Source organism: Ambystoma mexicanum, chromosome 8 (genome assembly GCF_040938575.1).
Source record: "Ambystoma mexicanum isolate Mex_15411 chromosome 8, UKY_AmexF1_1, whole genome shotgun sequence".
Taxonomy (NCBI): Eukaryota; Metazoa; Chordata; class Amphibia; order Caudata; family Ambystomatidae; genus Ambystoma; species Ambystoma mexicanum.
Window position 1 is genome coordinate 1003085024 of NC_090929.1, and position 18039 is coordinate 1003103062.

At 40.9% G+C, this 18039-nt stretch overlaps 1 long non-coding RNA gene across 1 annotated transcript in view; it reads left to right on the top strand.

The window, feature by feature from the left end:
* The window catches only part of LOC138473709 (uncharacterized), a 234230-nt gene extending 220193 nt beyond the window's left edge, over positions 1 to 14037 (top strand). The window contains exon 4 of the long non-coding RNA XR_011268872.1: positions 12472 to 14037. This is a non-coding gene — a long non-coding RNA (uncharacterized lncRNA). The remainder of the gene's footprint in view (positions 1 to 12471) is intronic.
* The last annotated feature ends 4002 nt before the right edge of the window (positions 14038 to 18039 follow it).

Genomic DNA, 18039 nt, shown 5'->3' on the forward strand with positions numbered 1-18039 from the left:
TTTGGCCGAAACACACCCTGTGTCGATCCCTGTGTCACAACTCCACCCCCCTTGTGTACGTTTCATGTAAATTGTGTTGTGTGCACCATGTGTTAATCATGCCTTAGACTGACGCAAGTCTAAGAGCACACCTTTCCCTGCCTACTAGGGTTGTTACCCTGTCCAACTGTGGGAAATCTGTTTTTTGAGTGTAGTTTTGGCCTCTGCAGTGGCGAGGTCTACACACATACGTGTTATCACTTCTCATCACTAAACCTTGTCCGTTCACATTGTACCTTTCGTGCTTATCGAAAGATCTGTAAAATAAATTGTTTTGATTACTTAAAAAACTTTCTGTGTTGATGCGAATAAACACACACACACGGAACTTGGTCTGGATCTCGTCATCCTGATTTTTTTGTTTATTATATGTTTACCTACCTGGGTAAATCAGGACCCCGCCAGGTGCCCTACCACTTATATTCTCTATCTACTCCCTACAGGAAGTTTCTAGTCCATGCAGGTTGGTTTGATAAAATCGTTTCAGAACATCACTGTTATAGAGGTAACAAAACATGTCAATTTACAAATTACCCTGTTGATCTGCTCATCTACAGTCAAGTACCACCAGGCTGAGAGAAAGCAGGTTTTAGACAAGTAAAATTATTTATATGTAGGACAACCAAATTTGATAAATACCACACCATTACACTCCAGTGTGGAATTCAGATGGATCAAACCTTGTATTGATACAATTAAAAAAAACAATTCAAAAAACAGTATCACAGTTCAGCTAGAAGAGTGCTCAAATCAGCCGTTGGGTACATAAAGATATATACATAATACAACTCATAATGGTGAAAGAAAGTCGTAGTACACCGATTGCTTCATTCAAGATGTCAGCCATCCACTAACGTGTAGCTGAATAACAACTTGTGTATGTTAACACATCTGGGCAGTATCATTCGTTCTGCTCAGAGCTTCCTAAAGACACTCCTATATGGTCATAAGTGCTGACGCGTTTTGGATTATGATAAATCTATCTTCAGGGCAGGATGTGTTTTAGTTTCAAAGTGATCGGTTATAGGTTACAAAAGGATAAGAATACACTAATTAGAACTCTAGTATTTTTTTTTAAAAACTTGACAAGATGCTGTCATATAAATGAAAACCCACTAACCTTAATTTCTAGGCGAGTGGAAAACACTGGCTAATACCTGTGTAGTAAGGATAACATAACAGTAACTGTAAGTGTCCAATCCTACAGGGAGGACTTTGAGTGGGGTCTGTAAGAGTATTTAGCATTATTTTTATGCAGCACCAGTGCATGGGTTTGGTGCATTGCTACAATACTAACAATTTTAACTCATTAATAATATAATGTGTTCTCCAGTGCAAAATGAGATGGAAAATGACAGGCTCTGAAAGTCATTTTAAACGCGCATCCACATTTTTTTTTCTTTGCTTCTGTCATGATGCCTACCTCCAAGGAGCCAGGTCCGACCCAGCAACCCCAGAGGCAGGCATCATTCCCCCCAGGGAAGTGCCAGCGGGCCCAAGCTGGGGCCCTTTGGACACAGTCCTGGCGCCTTAGGCGCCAGGCTCATGTTGGACCCCTGTCCTGGCGCCTTAGGCGCCAGGCTCATAAAGCTAGACATGTGTTCAAGTGTTTTAATGTGCACTTACCTGATGCAGACCATGCTGCTACATCCAGGCCCTCTTGAGGCCTGAATGGAACTACTTTACCTGTGGGACTACTTTCCACCTGGGTGTCGTCGGGGAAGGATACATACCTGATCGGTGGAAGGATACATACCTGGATCTTCTTCCAAAGCTATTTAAACCACGCCCGATCAGCAACTCACGCTTCGCGTTGTTCTGCTCCTCGCAGCTGGACGCTCACCGTGTCAGCTCCTGCATCTGGACTTCAGCCACGCCTGTCAGCATCCTGGGTCGCCTGCAAAGGGAGATAAGAGAGAATTGTAGAGAAAGTAGACCTTACCTGCTAAAGCTGCATCACAGAGACATCACACCGATGATCCTGAAAGGGAAGACATCATTTAAAAGCATTTCACTTCGATCGCTGCAGCGCTGCATTTCACTCACCTTTCCTGGGCGCCTCCATCTTCAGCAGCGATCATCCGGATCCGCACCCACTTCCCAGAGCCTAGAGAGAAAAAGACAAGAAAACAAGGTGAGAGAAGGAAGGGAATAGGAAAGGCTCAGTTTCCTTTTAAGACTTACCTGTTGGGTCATTCCCATTTCATTTCGGATCCTGCCGCTTCCTGGCATTCCGGACCCCGGCCCCTATGGGGAAAAAAGACAAAGACATTGAATGAGCGAATGCAAAGACATTACCTGAACGCTCATCCAGAACTTACCTGTCATTTACTGGAACTGCACGTTTCACTTCGGGTCGGCGCCATATCTCCGGCATTCCGAACCCCGGCCCCTAAGGGGAAAAAGACATAAGCATTGAATGAGCGAATGCAAAGACATTACCTGAACGCTCATCCGGAACTTACACTTCGGGTCGGCGCCATATCTCTGGCATTCCGAACCCCGGCCCCTAAGGGGAAAAAGACATAAGCGTTAGCGCTTGCTGCAATAAGACAATGAACATTATTATTGAGCTTGAACTTTTGAACTTGCAACAGAACTCTTACAGCGCCTCACCTGAATAGTCAAGCTTATTTTGAACTCCCATCAAACCTCAATCCAGTGAAGTAACTGGGTTTCAACGCTCCCCTGCATCAGAAGCAGGATGGAGAACTCATCCTTCCAGACCCTAAGGTGAGACTTCACGGGGAATCGTGGAAGGGTATCGTGGAGGGTTGGAAGGGCGTGGGAGGCTTGAGCATTATTCCGTCAGTAGGTAATACTCCCTTTTCACGCACAGGGGAATATTCCTGTGAGCCAGAAAAGCCAGAGTAGAGGGGCCCTTCCTGTCCATCTTCAGAGTCCTGCGCTTCACCATTGAAGAAGCATCAGCACTTGAAGCCAGACCTGCCCCTCCGTGGGAATCAGGTGAGCGTGACAACTTCTATCTGCGCTCTGTCCACAGTATTTGCAGGAAGCAAAGACTCGAATAAGCAGGAAATCAGTTTGGTTACAATTGCAACTGTATAAGCCAAGCAATTGTTAAAGAGAAGGAGGGTAGGACATGATAGAATTTCATTGGTTGAACTTGTTTGGCAGGTTGTAACAGAGCTTTGCTAATGAATCTCGGGGAAGAAGAGAGGAGAAGACATTTTATACAGCTGGGAGAAAGACCTGGCTGGTGGCTGGGGATTTTCCTGATTGAAAAAGCAGATCCCAGTGCACTGCTGCTGAGACTGGGAATTCCAGTCAATAAGCCCCGGTTTGAGTGACGGCAGATGCTCGTCCTTGCTGGGGTGATTTAAGAAGAATTCATCGAACCACTTCCAGAAGGCGACCAGCCGACGAATTTCACATGCTGAACAGGCCTGGTAATTATATTACAGAGTGTGGGGGCAGTGTGTATGTGTGCGAAACTATTCAGTCAGCGTGGAAGAGGGAACTCCACTGTTTTATCAACATGTTTAATGTTGCGAATTGAATATGTTCTCGCCGCTCTCTTCTCATTTTGTTACAGATAAGGTTGTTACTGTGCAATTTCCATTTATTTCTGTAAAAAGAGTAAGATTGTGTTGAAATGCAATTTTTATAATACACAAAAAATATCTGAAAGTAGACGGATAGTGTGTTTTATTTTTCTCTTTTATTTGTGCATCTACCATTACAGTACTGATAATATGGGGAGAGTGCAATTGTCATCTTTAAGCTAGCTAAAAATAAGACTTAGCGGTAGCTGTGTGCATGATTCCATTCAGTATATAAGTGTATGTTTTCTGAACGGAACATAATAATAACATAATGAAATAGACTGCTGCTGGAGGTACATGAGTCAGCAGAAAGAGAGGCCCTGGACATAGTTCACCGATGTAGATAAGTTGGTGATGAATACCACATGTTAGCTCGCTGCCGTAGATAAGCCAGTGAGGACAGCCCATGGTGGCACTCCAATTGAAAATGTGGTGTTCCTGAAATGTAAGCCTGAGGCCTCGCTAGTGATCACATGAACAAACTAAGCAAAAATAAGGGGTTCTGGATATGGGGGCCACATATAAAACAAAGGACTTATGCTCACCAGAAATACTACCAATAACGCATACCAACATAATGTATACCACTAAATGTATCTGTGTGCTGAAATAATGTATGTATACTATAGTACTATATACCAAATCTAATCTGAATGCAAAGAGTGATTATTACTGAATTATTTTCATTTTGGCGGTAAGAAAATACCGCTAGACCTCAAATTTACACAAAATACCCTACATATTTATGGTGCGTTGCAGGCTGGGAAAGTGATCATAGAGCACCTACTGGGCGTGGCAAGTGTGTCTCACACTGCCATCTGTATGTTAAAGGGTACCCATTTCATAATAACAGTGTGTCACCAAAAGGAATTTCAGAATGTCACAAAGGGAAACCACATTCTCAGACCTAGTGCAATATTTAGAGGCAAAGTTGTTTGCACATGGGACGTGGTCATCAAACAGTACCTCAGAATGGCATGACCGCATTCAGGGTGAGGTGGAGAAAGAAAAACTAGACAATATTCTTGCAGAATGCAGCATAATTCAGGTCTGCCTTACAAGGTTATTGAATGCAACTGATAAAAGTGCAGAGAAAGACTGTTTAATACGGCTATGCGCCAAAATATGGTTTATTTTGAATAGGTCCCTGCGAATGCAAGAAAATGATACCCAGCTAATTAACAGGTTAAAGACTGACTTAGATGGGGCAAGTAAAAAAGAGGAGATGTTAAGAACAGAATTAGAAGGATGTCAGAAAGACATGCAATTAAAATGCAGAGATTTTGATAATCAGTTGTCCAAAAGCAAGAAACAGTTTGAAGACAGTGAGCAATAATTGGTACACTTAAAAGCCTTAGTGGATCACATTAGACAGGATAAAGATGAGATTGTTTCAGAAATGCAGATTTTACAAAAAGAACATTTTGAAAAAGAAAGTGATCTCCAAGGTGCAGAACAAGAAATGGTTAAAATGATTCAAGAAAGAGACAAGAGAAACAAAGAATTCAATGAATGCCAAATGCAAATGTGCGACATGCAGGAGGTAATAAATAAAATGAGTGATGAAAACAACTATCTGCAAAATGAAGCACACAGGCTCCTTAAAAAGTGCAAAGACTTAGAACAGCAAATGTGCATTCCCAGGTCCCAGGAGAGGCGGCAGGGTACTACATTCAATGGAGTGGAGGTGAATTCTAGTTCTGCCCAAAGAGCTAGTGCTCCAGTGACTGGGCCGGTGACTGAACTTGGTTGCAGCGCCCTTGGGGGATTTGATACTCCCATTGGGGGCAGCCACCAATCCCATACACCTGGAACCAGGATTGAGTCACCAAGTAGTGCATTTCCATGCATTGCAACAAGTAGCCCCATAAAAATAATTAAATCTATTAAAGCTCTGATCAAACCATTTAAAAAAGGAGGGGAATGCTGCATTGAGGATCACTTAGAAGCGGTTCATGACATTTTTAAAGCACTCCAGATACCTAAGGAACAGTACAGACAATATTTTCATTTAACTTTAGATGCTCCGATGGCCAGCATCATAAGGGGATTAAATGAACAGCAGAATATGACATGGGTGGAGTTTGAAAAAGAAATTAGGCGTCATTTTTCTCCTTTCCAGTCATTACAGGAGACAAAGAAAGTTGCTTACACAATTACTGCTGGTACTAATACATCCCCTCGCCAGTTTTTACAAGACTTAAAAACAGCATTTTCTCGCTTTGATGTATCTTTTGAACCCAATTCTAATGAATTTAAAACCGCCTACTTCTATGGGCTACAGAAAGACATCATATCCCAATTGGTTCGTGAATTTGATCGTGACAAGTCCCTTGAGTGGATTGTGCATCAAAGCACAAAACTATATGAGGTACTCTATTGTCAGGGTAGAGAAAGTGATAAAATGAAAGATACTAGACCTAAATCTAAAGAACCCTCAGCAACAGTGATGGAAATCAGGTCAGCCAAAATGTCCCTTGAGTCTGCTCAAAGTCCAGGTAAAAATAATTCGGCACCTGAACAAAGGGTTAATCAACCAAGGTCATCACACTCTGCACCAATGTTTCAATCACATGATCCTAGTAATAGGGAGAGCTACATCAGTCCTAGGTATTTGGGAGATAGGCCCCGGACAGGCTATCGGCCTGATATGTCAGGTATGAACTATAATCAGAGACAAAATCAAGATCAAAGAAATGATGGTCCCTACCAGACATTGGGGACACAGAGCAAATTTGATCCCAACACCATGATATATGGTAATAAAGATAGACCCCGATATGTGGATCGATTTGCTGATAATGGGAATTAACATAGGGGTCAGTACCCACAACATGAGAGACAGGACATGAGACAGAACATGAATTATACTCCACGTCAGTACAATGATTCCCCACCAGGGGACTACAACCAAAGGATGGGTGCATCCCCGCTCCCCTACACAAATGAATCAAGAGTTCAGAAACTATCCCAATAGAAATCACTCACCTGAGAGGTATCAGAATAGATCAAATCAGGGAGAAAGCAACCAATATCGATCTAGGCCACAGAGGGAGGATTCTAGAGAGATGGAAAGGTTCCAGTGCCTTGAGGCCCAAGTGACAATGTTAGCTGAACAAATAGGGAAGCTTTGTACAGCACAAAAACAGTCATCAAAGGAGGGGGCTGATGGCCATAGCAATGACCGGGGGGCTTCTTCTGAAAAGTGACTAAGTACTCATGATACCTACAGCGCCGAAAAGACAGATTGCTCTGATGTAATTTCGCATAATGACTCTGAGATGTCTAATGATTTAAAAGTGAAAATGCCAGTAAATGAACATGTAACAGAAAGTGCAAATACTTCTAAAAGAGAGGTACGGTTTAACCTAGAGCTAAATCAAACATTGGAGATTTGTACAAAAGAAATAAGAAAACCTGAAACTCCAAGAGAACAAAGAGACAGATTTAAGAAAAATGACTCATGCATGGGGAATACCAGTAAACAGGGAGTAAGTGGGGATGCTATGATTTCTTCCCTGGGCAGTCAAAACAATGACCAAACACAGGCAGAAAAAGGAAATACTCCAAAGGAGGGTACATGCCAATCACCTGAAGAATTCTTTGAGCCACATATTTTTGAAGAGGCTGAAAGGGCTAGTACCCCACTAAATGATCACAAATGCACAGAATTAAACAATGTCAGATTGCTGAATGATGTTGTTACACATGTTTAGTTGAAGGGTTTTAATGTGGCCTCTGATGATACCTGGATGGATAGGCGAACAGTGGTCACACTGCAAAAAACTTCTGAACATGGAGAAATGAATAAAGTCTCTCGCGCAGAAATGGGTAAAAAGGAGGGAAAAATGTCTTTCCATTTACCAATGTGCTTAGCCAAAAGTGAAAAAGGCCTGAGAAAGGTGAGTCCTGAAATCAGTAAGAATTCACACTTCCTATGTGTATTAGAGGAAGTTGAGGACAGGTATTATGCTCCCATCACTGTAGAAGAAAAATGCCAAACATTTGCAATGATTGACACTGGCGCACAAGCCACAATTATGTCCAAGGAGCTGGTAAAGAGTATCACTGAAGGGAGATCCCCACAGAATCAGATCACAGAAAAGGAAAATCATAGATGGGGTGAATGGAGTGCTGTGGTCCTTAACCAAAAAACCATTAAGACCTAAGAAACTAAAATCACAAAACAGCAACATAAATGAATGTCACACCGTTGCCAAAACAAAGGATGCTGTGGAGGTATATCTCCAGAATAGCTGCATACCTAGTGTCACTGTTATATTAATGTGTCAAGACAAAATGCAGAGCGACAATGAAAAACTACCTGTAAAAATATACTTGGACCCAAGGAAAAATTGGCAGACCGCCATAGATGAGCACACATTACGTTTTTATTTAAAAGAAAAGATTTGCAAACAAAATATTACTCCTAAAGCAGATTCAGAAAAACACATTACCACTCTTGCTGAAATACACATGGAAGATGAGCAACCATGGGTTCATGTTGGTATAAATGACTGTTTTAAAACAATAAAAGCCAATTTAGTGCTTGAACAGGAGAGGAGCTTCATTAATGAGAAATTGTTGCAAAAAATTATGGAGAGGGAGGAAATCCATAAATTTAGGATTAAAAACCAATATGTTCCTGGGTTGGACAGTCCAGACTTTGAAAACCGAATTGCAGGCAGATGCATGCTTAAAATTAGCATTGGGCAGAAAACAATTTACCATAATGTATGGATAGTGAGTGGAGCACAAAATGATTTTTACATGGGCAATGACATCATGCACAGAATGTGTATGGTGTTAGATTTCCTTAATCAAAAAATATGCTCACGCCTAGGTGGGCCGGCACCTGAATTTGAAGACAAAAGAAGGGCTTATCATTGTGCACAACTGGTTCCTTATGCAATCAAACTACAAATGAGGAAAGATACTATTATTCCTGCATTTACAAAACAGTTTGCAATAACACTGAAATGCAAAAATGGACATCAGATGAAAGACTCTGATGCATTTGTGTGCCTGAATGAATCCATAAAACAGCAAGGCCTGGATTATGAATACATTCCATTGGTAGATATTGGTGAAGGGCCTGTAAGAATTATTGTAAATAATAAGGGTTGTCAAGATATTCACTTAGAGGAAAACTCCCCATTAGGAATGGCCATACAAAAATCACAGTACACTGCAGCTCTAAATAACATGGTGATTGGAAATATCCCTGAAAAGTATGTAGATGCCAAGGGTGAGTTGCCAGAATACCTGGACTCTCAGCCCAAAGGAATATTTAAAATTCATTCTGTGTACCCTTATGATTCAAATGAGACAGTGTGCTGTTATCAAGAGAGTTGTATAACATTTGATTTAAGTGAAAATTAAATGGAAAATCAGCCCATTGAAATGGAAGCTGACATGACAAAACATTTAAAAGTGGCAGCTTTACAAAGGGACACAGCCACACAGCAAGAGGAAAGCGCTGAGATTCCACTACCAGAACATTTTCCGTAATTTTCCAAAATGGTAGAAGAGCAGATCTCCTTAGCGGATGCGTGTGACAACGATGAGGATAGAAACAAATTGAGGAAGATATTTATGGAATTTAAAGATGTATTTGCAAAAGATGCCTATGATTGCGGGTTAACTAATTTACATGTGGTCACACTTCCGGAAGGGTGTAGCAGAAGTCCAGTATTTGTACGCCAGTATAGACTACCGCTGGCATGTTTAGAATCATTGGCAGAGATTATTAAAAATTTAGAATCGCGAGGAATCATCAGGCCTATCCATAGCACATCCAACACGCCCATTTTAGGTGTGTTAAAGCCAAATGGTCAATGGCGGCTTTGTGCAGATTTGAGGGAGTTAAATAAAAGAGTACCAGTGTCCAGATGGCCACTGCCATTCATTGATCAGGGCCTAGCTCAGGTACATGGTTCAAAAGTGTTTACCACATTAGATCTCACCTCTGGATATTGGTGCGTGCCATTGGCAGAGGAGATACAGAATTTATTTTCCTTTACATTTGACAGGACTCAATACGCATGGGTTAGAACTCCGTTCGGGTACGTTAATAGTGGGAGTGAATTTGGAATATTTTTGAGGAAGGCCATGCCTGATGCAGCGGAAAGAGGAACCATAGTTTATGTGGATGATGTCCTGTTAAAAAATGAAAGCTTAAAAAACCATTTTGATGAAATAAGGCATGTGCTTGGCCAATTGCAGAAAGCAGGCGCCAAAGTGTCTTTACAAAAAGCACAATGGTGCAAGTAAAAAGTGAATTTTCTAGGCCATGAAGTAACTGAACATGGACTAAATCCACAAAAGAAGAAAATAGAGGCCATACAAAAACTAAACGACCCTAAAAATGTGAAAGGGGTGAACAGTTTATTAGGAATGACAGGCTACAACAGAAAGTTCATTGAAAATTATGGTGAAATCACTCAACCATTTATTAAACTGCTAAAACTAAATACGCCCTGGAAATGGGAGGAAGAGCAGTCTGAGGCAGTAGCCAAATTGAAGGAATGTCTTGTAAAGGCACCATGTTTAGCATACCCCATAAAGGATAGGGATTTCTTTATAGAAATAGGTTTCTCTGAACATTGTATGTCAGCAGTGTTATCACAAAAACATGATGTGAATCACAAAACCATTGCCTATGCAAGTAAAGCATTTTCCCAAGCTGAAATGAAATTCAATGAATGTGAAAAGGCCCTATTAACCACTGTGTGGGCGCTACAACATTTCCGCCCTATTGTTCAGGGAAAAAAGGTGATTATTGAAACAAATCATCAACCTTTGCAATTCTTAGAGTAAAAGAATTAGGTCAGGTAATCTAGCGCAGACCAGAATCACTTCATGGACGCTAGCATTACAAGGTTTTCCTGTAGAAGTGAGATATGGCCAAATAAAAAGAGCCCAATTGCTCAAAGTTTATCAGATTTACACGACTGTGCAGCTGAACAAGCATCAAACGAATTAGAAATAGAACCTAATTTACAGGAGTTTGAACAATCACCACACAAAGCTTTTGATGAAAAAACATGCAACGACTTGCCAACTGTATATGTCGATGGTTGTGCTTTTCACATTGAAAATGACAGTAATAAACAATTAGTGTCAGGAATAGGAAATGCCTGGTTGAAATGTGAAGGTATCCCCAGCATAGGGATGAGAATTGGAGCTAGGAGCAGTCAATAGCAGAATTGGCAGCCATTTTTAAAGCAATTGCTACTGCAATTGATAATAAATTCAGTGAAATGGTCCTGGTGACTGATTCTGACTATGCACGAAACAGCTTTGTGGAATATCTACCTGGCTGGAAAGCGAGAGGCATAATTAGATACAACAAAAAGCCACTTAAACATGGAAAAATGATACAAGCCATAGACAAATTAGTGTCAGAAAATAATTTGACAATATACTGGAGAAAAATTTGTGGGCATTTAAAAACTCCAGGAGAGGATGAAGAGGGGAATGATAAGGCAGACCACCTGGCTAAATTTGGGGCTGTGATGGGAGAATTGCTACCTATTGAACATTTACTGGGTGAAATACAGATTGATGCAGTAACACGTTCTAAAGCACCAAAGGAGACAGAACAATCAGTGGTACAATGGAGTTACAACACCCCAGACCAAGATTTGATTGAGGCACAAAAGAATGATCGAATTTTGGGAATCTATTATAACCATTTGATAGATCCTGGACAAAACCCTTTAACAGAAGATGATTGTGTGGGAAAAGAGGAATTGAGGGTGCTATTAAAGAATAAAAAACGAATTAGACTACAGATGGACTCATGATTAGAGAGTCCATAACCGGACAGATACAATGGGTGGTACCCCTTTCATTTAGAGGGCCAATGCTACACCATGCACATGTGCCATAACTGCAGGCCACAGAGGTTCACAAAAAACATTGGAAATACTAAAAGATTATGCTTATTGGCCACATATGTCCCAAGATGTGGAATTGTATACTAGAGGATGTCTAGTATGTGCCCAATTTAAACCTGCTTCACCAATGCACAGAGCACCACTAATGAAAAGAGGCCTAACCCTTCCATGGTCAGATTTGCAAATAGACTATGTAGGGCCTTTAAAAAGGTAGAGCAGAGGAAACCGTTATATTTTGAGTGTGGTATGTTTGATGTCAAAGTGGATTGAATGTATTCCTGCACCAGATCGTAGTGCGCAAACAGCAGCCACATTGCTAGTGAATCATGTGTTCTCAAGGTTTGGGTTGCCACAAAGAATTGAGTCAGACAGAGGAAGTCATTTCACAAGTGCTCAGGTGTATACATTCCATTTTGGAAAAAGTAAACAGAAAAATTCCAAATTCCTAGCAGCCTGGCAGGGGCCATTCCAAATTATAGATAAAGTCTCTCCTGTAGTTTACAGAATTTTAAAGACTGAAGATGAAACAGCAACAGAACAATTTGTGCATGTAAACCAAATCAAGCCATGTCATCCAAGACATGAGATACAAAATCTGGAGCGTGTAGAAACAGATAAAGTCCCTTGAACACAAAAAGGTAAAATAAATGGGTACAGTCAGGAGGCAGTGACAGAGAAGTTAAATAAAGATGGTTGATTTTAATGGCACATAAACACTGTAATATATGTAAATATATATATAATATAAAAAAGAAGCTGAAGTTTATGGAGTCGGTGTGCAGAATGAAAATGCATTAAATATTGAATGTTGTTTTATGTATGCTTGTTCTCTATAACCTGTGCTTAATTTCAGAAGGCGAAAGAAAAAGGGTGAAATGTTTTACAAAGCATGTTTTATTTTTGGCAAAAGGGTGAAGTTAGTATTGTGCTGTATACTTAATCTGTTTCTTTTCTATTTGATTTAGAATATTAACATATTTGTACCGGAGGTCACGGGAGACGATGGAGTCCTGGAGTCCCCTGGATGAAGATCGAATGATGCCTGCCTCCGGGTGGAGGTGAAGACAAAATAACCGGAATGCCAAGGAAAAGATGACTTGTATAGAAAACGATCCAAGAGTACCAAGATGGAAGAACACCCAAATGAACCAAATGATGTGACATCGCTGGTCGGGACATATCAGAGGCAGACAAGTGTCCTGGCGTATGGAGTTCCACGTATTTATTATTTTTATTAATTATTTTAATCTGTTATGTTAATTCTTTGTTTTAGTTATTTGTTTTATCTTATTGTTTTTGATTGACGTCAAGTATAAAATTGAAGCACTGGAGTATGGACACTTCCATTGGGAAGGAACATATGGACCCAAAGATGAATTTTGATATTATGTTGATTGGACAGTGGTTTTTAAACTTTTTCGTTTTTGCATGTGAATATTCATTTTGTTGGATTGCTACATTTTAAAAGAAGGAAGGGAGCAAGTTAATTTTCCTCTAATTATGGCTTGGACTGCCAAATTCTCAGAAAAAAGGAGGGAATATGTAAGAGTATTTAGCATTAGTTTTATGGTGCATTGCTATAATGCGGTACAGCAAGGCATGTGTTGCCAGTGTGACATGGACATGTAAATGAAAACAGGCTATTCAGTCAAAAACGATTTCTACATTTAAAATGCAAATCATTTTTTTTTCACAGTTAAAAGCATATTTTTTTTTCTCCACCTGACATTCCTCTGTTGCAGGATACCCATTTGAGGATTAATGAACTAACCTCATTAACAATACTAACGATTCAAACTCATTAATAATATAATGTGTTCTCCAGTGCAAAATGAGATGGAAAATGACAGGCTCTGAAAGTCATTTTAAACGCGCATCCAGATTTTTTTTTTCTTTGCTTCTATCTGCGCTCTGTCCACAGTATTTGCAGGAAGCAAAGACTCGAATAAGCAGGAAATCATTTTGGTTACAGTTGCAACTGTATAAGCCAAGCCATTGTTAAAGAGACGGAGGTTAGGACATGATAGAATTTCATTGGTTGAACTCGTTTGGCAGGCTGTAACTGAGCTTTGCTAATGAATCTCGGGGAAGAAGAGAGGAGAAGACATTTTACACAGCTGGGAGAAAGACCTGGCTGGTGGCTGGGGATTTTCCTGATTGAAAAAGCAGATCCCAGTGCACTGCTGTAGAGACTGGGAATTCCAGTCAATAAGCCCCGGTTTGAGTGACGGCAGATGCTCGTCCTTGCCTGGGTAATTTAAGAAGAATTCATTGAACCACTTCCAGAAGGCGACCAGCTGACGAATTTTACATGCTGGACAGGCCTGGTAATTATATTACAGAGTGTGGGGGCAGTGTATATGTGTGTGAAACTATTCAGTCAGTGTGGAAGAGGGAACTCCAGTGTTTTATCAACATGTTTAATGTTGCAAATTGAATATGTTCTCGCCACTCTCTTCTCATTTTGTTACAGATAAGTTTGTTACTGTGTAATTTCCATTTATTTTTATAAAAAGAGTAAGATTGTGTTGAAATGCAATTTTTATAATACACAAAAAATATCTGAAAGCAGATGGATAGTGTGTTTTATTTTTCTCTTTTATTTGTGCATCTAACATTACAATACTGATAATATGGGGAGAGGTTTAGACAGTGCAATTGTCATCTTTAAGCTAGCTAAAAATAAGACTTAGCGGTAGCTGTGTGCATGATTCCATTCAGTATATAAGTGTATGTTTTCTGAACGGAACATAATAATAACATAATGAAATAGACTGCTGCTGGAGGTACATGAGTCAGCAGAAAAAGAGGCCCTGGACATAGTTCACCGATGTAGATAAGTTGGTGATGAATACCACATGTTAGCTCGCTGCCGTAGATAAGCCAGTGAGGACAGCCCATGGTGGCACTCCAATTGAAAATGTGGTGTTCCTGAAATGTAAGCCTGAGGCCTCTCTAGTGATCACACGAACAAACTAAGCAAAAATAAGGGGTTATGGATATTGGGGCCACATATAAAACAAAGGAATTATGCTCACCAGAAATACCACCAATAACGCATACCAACATAATGTATACCACTAAATGTATCTGTGTGCTGAAATAATGTATGTATACTGTAGTACTATATACCAAATCTAATCTGAATGTAAAGAGTGATTATTACTGAATTATTTTCATTTTGGCGGTAAGAAAATACCGCGAGGCCCCAAATCTATACAAAATACCGCTCAGGTCTCAAATTTAAGCGATACATTCACTGTAACATCTACTCACCCGGTCAGAAGACCAAGCCCTCTCCCCGGGTAATGGTGTTGTGTCGGGCAGTGACTCCTACTGTGTGCAGCTAGGAGTAGAGAGAAGTAAAGAGTATTCAGGACTGACGGTCATGCACAATTATTTCAAACTACATAATTTTAATCTCTAGCTGTATACTAGTGAACATAAAGCCATACGCAGCTAGTATGGGTTTGGGTAAGTTTAAGTTTATGATCAAAATGGACTGCTCACAGGCAATCCAAATCGTCAATAACAAGTAGCTAATGACAAATCACTAAAGGGCGTGTACCGAATTGCACTCATCCGTGACTACTCGCTTATCTTACTTCATAGTGAGGACTCGTTGAATTGTAAGAATATGTCTAGTGTACGTGAAGGAACTGAGGTCCGATATCTCTCTGTACTGGTACCCACCTTGCAAACCACCTTCAGCAGGGGAATTGAGGAGCCTGTCACCTAGACGCGCTGCCCGTCTCTGTCTCGCATTAATGGTTACCATAGGAGTGGCACGCACGCGCATCCCGACTCCAGGTCGCCATCTTTGTGTGGGACACGGTCGTTCAATAAAGACGTGTCCCTGTACAGAGACATTGATTGTTCAATGGTTGTTTATCCTACACCTCTACGAGTAACTTTCTTAGACTCATCCACCCATTGGCACTGGTTCACTGAAGGTGATAGCCTGGCCAAAAGTGTTGGGTTTCATCGTGTTGGTATCCATGGTAACCATGGATGCGACGCGCACACGCATTGTGTCCACGATCTCCAGGGCTACGCTTCAGGGAGCACTCGTCCTCGCAATCGTCCGGTATATACGGTGCAGCATAGTCCCGCCCGATGAGGCGCTGTACATACATTCCGTAGTCACATTGTAGCGGGGGGCAATAACATGCAGCCTGCCTATTGTAGGTATGATAGATCATTTTGTGGTGTGTGTCTGTGTTCAGAGGCTCACAACTTTGCCTGAACAAGTCACGCAGGGTGAGTGGACTCTTGTAAAAATGAGAGAAGAATATGGAGCGGAAGGAGGGGCACCAAAGCAGTGGATTACTGCGTGGTGCCCCTACCGTCCGCAGATTTTTATGGACCCATCAGGGAAAGTAATGGGGTTTGAAGCATGGCAATGTGCCTGCTCCTCGCTCTCCCTGAGGGTAACGTTATTGATGGCATTATACTGCAAATATAACAGTATTTCTATTTGGAAGCTCGCATACATCTACATACGTGCAGTTCCTACAAGTTTTTGAGTTTAACACATTAAAGGCTTATTCTTTCAGGTACTCTTGGTCTCCCGGTATCAGAGCCGTTCACATTCTAGAGGAGCACCGCGGAATAAGGTCACTGACTCATATTCAGAAAAATTTGCTTGACACTGTCCTCTATGGACATCAGGATGTGACTAGTGCATATTCAACCCAATTTAAACAGAGACTCCCAAGCAAATAAGCAACATATTACATAAAGCACACTACAAACCGTACTGCAACAAACACTGTACATAGCACTACATAAAGCACATCAGATCAAATTCGCAATTCATGTCCCTTGGGCTAGGCAATTCAATAGATTATTCCAAACAATCTCCCTCTGTAACAGTTTTTTATGGACATCCCCTCCTCTTGGGCCCACCTTCACTTGTTCCAAAATCATACATTTCAGTTGGGCAATAGAATGTCTTGATTCCAAAAAGTGCGTTGACACTGGTGATCTGAGGCTTTTAGTCCGAATGTTAGACTTATGCTCAGCCAATCGCAATTTAGCCTTTCTCATGGTGATCCCTACATAGTAAAATCCTCACGGGCATTTGAGAGCATAAACAACATTTGTTGAATCACAGGTGCAAGAGTGTTTAACTGTGATGGGCTTTCCTGTATGTGGATTTGATATCGCGTTACCTGGTAAGATGTTGCTACAATGCTGACAATTATGATAGGGTTGTGTCCCCTTATACCTTGTGGATGTCACCTGAGTCGTAGCTAAATCTGCTCTAATCAGACTGTTAGAGTCTCAATTTGAGCAATTGTGGTCGAGTTGTACCATCTTTCCTTGAATTTATGTCGTAGGGATTCTGATTGTCTCACATATTCTGTATCTTTTGAGATGTTCCTCCTATAATGTAGGAATTGACTTAATGGGTCGCTGTCTATCGTCCTACGGGGATGAAAACTTGTCGCCAACAAAAGACTGTTTCTGTCTGTGGCTTTCATGCAGATCCTTGTCTCCAGATTATCACCTTTAATGTATACTTCGACATCCAGGAAATTAATCTTCACTTTACTCGTCTGTGTAGTAACTTTGATTTGTGGGTGCATTTCATACATCATGGAGAAAAAGTTGATCAGTTTGTCATCCGGACCAGACCAGATGCCGAAGACATCATCTATATATCTTACAAAGATGGTCAGATGACGTAACCATCTTGCAGATTTCAGCACATGTTCAGTTTCTAAATAATACATATAAGTATTAGCGAAAACTGGGGCCATTGCGGCCCCCATGCTGGTTCCTGAGACTTGTAAGTAGAATCTGTCTTGGAATCTGAAAAAATCGTTCATCAGAACCAATTTAAGCAGTGTTAGTACAAATACCTTGTCTCCCTGGCTATTGTGAGAATTAAGTAGTAACCATTCCACAGCCTCTAGGCCCGCTTCATGGGCAATGTTGGTGTATAGAGAGGTTACATCCATAGTGAATAGAGTGTCTCTCTTTGACAAACTCAATCTCCTTTAGTTTTTTCAAAAAGTGAGTTGTGTCCTTGATATATGGGAGAGTTTCCTGTATGAGAGGTTGCAGAATTTTGTCCAGGTATTTTGTGAGCAGTTCCAGAAGGCTGTCCGTTGCCGCTATGATGGGTTGCTAGGAGGGTCTATTAGCTTCTTATGGATCTTTGGGAGGATATATATCACAGGAATCATTGGGTGTGCCTTCTCCAAAAATCTGTGTGTCTTTTCAGAAATCACCTCTCTCATTTCTGCCTCATCCAAGACCTCCTTTATATGGTTCCTCACCTGTTCTGTTGGATTATAATCAATCTCCTGGTAAGTTTCTCGGTCAGCTAATTGGCGTTGGACTTCCTCAACGTGTTTGTTCTTGTCCATCAGGACCAGGGCGCCGCCCTTGTCTGCTGGTTTGAATATGATCTCACTGTTGTCAAGTAATCTTTTGAGAGTTTGTCGTTCACTTGTCGTGAAGTTCCCTCTTCCCTTGGTTTTGAAGGGAATTTTCTTGAATTGATCCAAGGCTGTTTTTTCAAT